This window comes from Periplaneta americana, chromosome 6 (assembly GCF_040183065.1).
Source record: "Periplaneta americana isolate PAMFEO1 chromosome 6, P.americana_PAMFEO1_priV1, whole genome shotgun sequence".
Taxonomy (NCBI): Eukaryota; Metazoa; Arthropoda; class Insecta; order Blattodea; family Blattidae; genus Periplaneta; species Periplaneta americana.
In genome coordinates, this window is record NC_091122.1 from 148368707 (window position 1) to 148374284 (window position 5578).

A 5578-nucleotide genomic window follows, 5' to 3' on the forward strand; every position below is an offset into this window, starting at 1 on the left:
GTTGGCTAATTTTCTAACTTTATTATATAATATCGCAAGACAGCCTGATCTATACAATTTAGTCCTTATGACTTGCATTCCATCTGTTTCTTGGAAGTTTATCAGTTGTCAGTATTATATCTCATGCTGTCAAAACCAACTGTTAATATTTTATAGTGCGGAAGTTTAAAATAGGGTTCCCAGGCATATTATAAAAAATACGAGACACTTATCAGTTGTCACTGAGTAAGTTTAGTATGCGCACTCATCAAATATGCCAACCTTTCAAAGTGTGTGTGTATAGTAAAGTTTACTATACAAACACTTTACTAATTAAGGATAAGTAAACAAATAGTAAACAGAATTCTTAGGGAGCATATTTGCATTACGTTAAAGCTTCTTTATATAAATTGTCTTCAAATTGCTTTTATTAAGGGGTTAGGTACAGCTTACAGCAGTAGCCTAAAATTTTTGGAAATATTCAACATTCTTGTATCTTGTACAATAATGAAAATTGGTATGTGTAAAACATTGTCCTTCTGCTGTATGAAAAAAATATATTTACGATTTAAAAAATAATATTTATATATTTTTTCAAAATTCAAAATGGTGGCAGTTCACTGTGCAGTGATGAAGCTTTTCCCTCATAACTCATAAACTGGTTAACTTTTTCATGTTCCCTCTAAGTATTTTATTGCTGAAACTCATATTTACAATATCTCTCTCTTTCAACTACACTTCCTTAATAATTTTTTTATTTTATTTTGTGTTAGAAGAAAATACTGTTATTTGACAATTTTTAAAAATGAATTTATTTTTTATCATACAATCTATCAAATATAGAGAAGTGATCTTGCATCACATTGTAGATATGATATGCATAAATACCCACAAAAAATTTCATCACAGGATGTTGGATAGTTTTTTTAGTTACCAGGGAAACGCTTCATCACTGCACAGTGAACTGCCACCATTTTGAATTTTGAAAAAAAATATATATAAGTTTTTTGAATCGTAAAAATATCTTTTCCATATTGCAGAAGGACAATGTTTTACACATAAGAATTTTCATTATTGTACAAGCTAGTGTAATGAAGGAAAAAATGTTGAATATTTCCAAAATTACTGCTGTAAGCTGTACCTAACCCCTTAAGTTGTACAGAAATAGCTACAAAATACTCTACTCACGTGACAATATTCTTATAAATCAATCCGCCTTGGCGGCCTTGCAATATTTCTCTGAAGAATGAATTTCACTTAACAATTGTTTATTTTGAAGAATCATGTCATGAAAAGCAACACAGTCCTCACTAAAGAATGATTTTACAACAAGCATTGATTTTACTTTCTTGCAGACAGTTTAATTTCCTCATCAATCCATAGAGCGTTCATGTGAGAAATAGTAATATGCGTTCCAAGAGCGGTATGTTGAAGTTTTCATGTTCGAGGAAAAGTTTGAAAAAGCGAAAAGTAGTTGAGCTTTTTTAATTTCCGAGAATTGAAAGAAAACATACCGCTCGTGTATCGTACATTATTTTGTGCGAAGATCGTTTATTACATACCTGAAAGAGGAATTTCTAATTAGTTGCAATGAAATCTCCATCTTGGTTTCTGTTCAATGACGGCAAATTTGCAAAACAAAAGTATCTATCTTCAACATTGTTGCTTTAAAATGTTTTCCGTGTTTACTATACTCCAGCAGGCCGTGATATACTTCTGTCTTTTTTTTTCCCCCCCAGTGTATGGAATCTTGTTGATTTTTTCACGGCATCCTTAATGTTACTTGCATCACGAGTGCAGTAACTTTAGTGGAGTTGTAGAGTTTACTTAATTTTTGCAAATATTTAAAAACAATAATTAACAGTGTAATTTAGGTGAAATTGCAGTGGTAAGTTTCCAATTTATAATTATTACTATATTGAACGTCTCTAAAAATAATATGTTAAAAGGCTAAAGCAGTAAAATCAATATGTCACTTAAGCGGTAAGAAGAGGGAAATTGTTATGTGTGTTAGGTTGGGAATACTGAATGTGGAATTTTAGACTTTCCGCGGATTGGTTGTGTGCGGAAACTAAGCAAATACGCACGATCTCGCACAAATAATCTTTCCACACACTTATGCATTTGTTCCATGAATACACATAATGAACTCCACTACCCTCTTCAAATGCGAGAGTTCTCCTTCAGTACTTTTAAAAAGATCCACCCGGACTTCATCTAGACGTTTGGTATTGCAGTCACCTGCAGTGATGAAGTGCGATGTTTGTAATTTTGTAATATGGAATAGACATTGTAACTTTTCCGTTTTTTTCTCAATTTAGAACTCTAAAATATGGGACGGAAAGCTGGAACAACGGGACGCATTAACGGAAAACGGGATGATCCCGTATTTTATGAGACTTCAGGGAAACCAACCTCTACATAGCAATGCCATATTATCAAAACCATTCATAAATAATGTAATTTTTAAAGAGACACACTACCATAATATTCCTTAATATTAGTTTGTGTTACTACCTGAAATAACCTACAATCAACATAAGTATTTGCGGTTTTTTTATACTCTTCAGCTCTAAACGACAATAACAACAATACAGATTGTCAGGCGACGATAGAAAACAAAAGATGTGAGACCAAAATGAATGATATGTGTGAACTACTGAATAATCTTTCACATTTAAGTATCATAATATAGGGAAGCCAATTGAAAGTTCAAAAGAAGGTGAGGAAATGAAACTTAAAATGCAATTGACACCGATTTTAAACTTCTTCTCAGTATCTAAATTGACGTGTTTTTGTTTAAATTAAATTTAATAGAAATAAATAGTTATTTAGACTCGGAAGATTTTAAATGAAAGCCCTGTACATATAAAAACTAGGAAGAACGAGTTAAAACCTATTAATTTTCACTACATTTATCAATTTTTTATTTAGATAAAGTCGTGAAAGTACAGAATCGAAGTTTTCACTGTTTTCTTCATTTACTAACGGTTAGTTCTTCGTTTCTACCAAAAAAAAAAAAAAAAACAGTTTATAAAAACAATGTGGTTACTTTGAATGCTAAAGAATCTTCGTCGGACGAAAAGAGTCTTAATGCGAAATATATTTTAAGTTTCTCCGCGTTATCCTTGTTCGCTACAAAATTATTAAATGGTGTGTACCGCTGTTATAATGGGATGCAGACGAGATGGGAATCCTGGCGACTTCTTATGCGTTGTTGAACCAAACTTCCTCCTTTCCCGGTTATATTATTATTCATTTTCAGAGATAAACACTATACATACTAAAATATAAATCTATGTTTAGACTCTCGGAATGAATTAAGTTACATGTAAAATTATTCTTAGCGGTTCTGCTAGATCGTCAGGTCTGCATTCTTTCCGGTGTACCGAGTTCAAATCCGGTTCACTTCAGTTATTACTTACCATATTATTGACAAATGTGAATGAACGTACCTATTTTACCTCACAGCAGTTGCTCAAAATGACGGCCGCCAACCTCAATGCAAGCATGACATCGGCGTGCGAGGTTCTACGCACACTTTCAAATCCTTGGCGTGCTTCAAATGACATCAAAGACGACTTCAATCCCGGAAATTAATTCCATGTCCGTTTACACTGCGGTCTTATATTGTACACAAGAGGTTTTAAAGATCCCCATACGAAATAATCAAGTGTATTCAGGTCGGGTGATCTCGAAGGTCAAGGGATAGATCCTCCCCTTTCAATCCAGCGACCAGGTAATATGGCATCCAGATATACCGGTACTGTGCCATCGTAACATTACTTCAAAACTCCTAGTTATATACATTGTTTCTTTCTGGCAGAAACCCATATATTCTTACCTGGCATAGTAGGGCGCAAAAGAATATTTACGCAGTGTTATTGCACAAAGAAGTTTTCTTTCAGAGTATTTTTTTCTACGACTGTTTTAAAATGATAGATTTCGACTTTTTCAAACAAAATATTATCCAAGAACATAATGTTATACACGAGTCGTAATGGCCACCGGCGTAGCTCTGTCGTCTAAGGCGCTTCCTTACCGATCCGGAGCTGCGCTCGGGCGCGGGTTCGATTCCCGCTTGGGCTGGTTACCTGGTTGGGTTTTTCCCAACCGTAAGGCAAATGTCAGGTAATCTATAGCGAATCCTCGGCCTCATCTCGCCACATATCATCTCGATATCACCAATCTCATCGACGCTAAATAACCTCGCAGTTGATACAGCGTCGTTAAATAACCTAGTAAAATAAAATAAAAACGAGTCGTAATAGTACAGTGATCGTGTAGCAGGAACCAAATTTGAAGAGCAGGAATTTCTGTTTCGAGTTGTTCTCTAGAGCAGCGGTCGTCAGCACAGAGCACTCTGGGGCTAGCGTCTCTTACCCGAGGAGAACACAGTGTACCATGGTGCACTCGTAGCTGCTAGCGGGAATGCTCTCTACCTCTTCCCGCTGCACGACGGTGCACACGGGACGGCTCCGCTTACTCTTTGCACATTTCAGCGAGTGCTGACGACCACTGCTCTAGAGTCTTCTTGAGAAATACTTACACAGTTTTTATTTTGTATTTTATTTTTTCCGTATGAAACATCGTTTAACTGCTCTTATTTTAGAATGGAATAGATAACTGATATTTAACCCATTGAAACTAAAGTATTCACTCCGAACTCTTCTCTCAGCAAATTAAACTCCAATCGCTGAGGATTTCTTTCTTTAAGAATACTGTCCGTTACTCAGGAGAAGACGAGCGGAAAGAATGTGACCTTCTTGACTATCGCTGTTGATTATTATAAACATCGCTCAGATAAGCATCCCAGTAGCCAGGTTATTACTCGTGCAGGAAACATGAATAACAATGCGTATGGAAATTAAAGCTAAGTTGAACAGGAGGAGACCTAATGTTTCCGCTTACTGCAGTCTGCAGTACAAATATTGCACGTGTTGTTGTACGTTATCTGTTCACATCCCTTCCTCCTCAGTCCGCTCTCGTCTTCTCCTGAGTCACCGACAGTAGTTACCATTTTACTCCGTAATATGCAACCATGAATTGATTGTAAGTGAGACGGGGATAGGGTGAAGAATGTTTATGAAGCAATAGTACGATTAAATTTTGTCACAGAGATCAATAAGCCACCGGCGTGGCTCAGTCGGTTAAGGCGCTTGCCTGCCGGTCTGAAGTTCAGCTCGGGCTCGGGTTCGATCCCCGCTTGGGCTGATTACCTGGTTGAGTTTTTTCCGAGGTTTTCCCCAACCGTAAGGTGAATGCCAGGTAATCTATGGCGAATCCTCGGCCTCATCTCGCCAAATACCATCTCGCTATCACCAATCGACGCTAAATAGCCTAGTAGTAGTTACAGCGTCGTTAAATAACTAACCAAAAAAAAAAGACATCAACAGCTTCAATCAGCCTAAGAATCGGTTAGCGTTAGCATAAACGAAACGCACTGAGAGCGCAAATCGGTTATCAACAGTAATCTCACTAGAGGTTTTGATTTTATCGATAAATCTGCGAGTGGAACACGAGCAGATTTATCTAGAGAAAATCAAAACTCGAGTGGGATTTAATTGACTATTACACGATTAGAAGAAAGTATATAAAG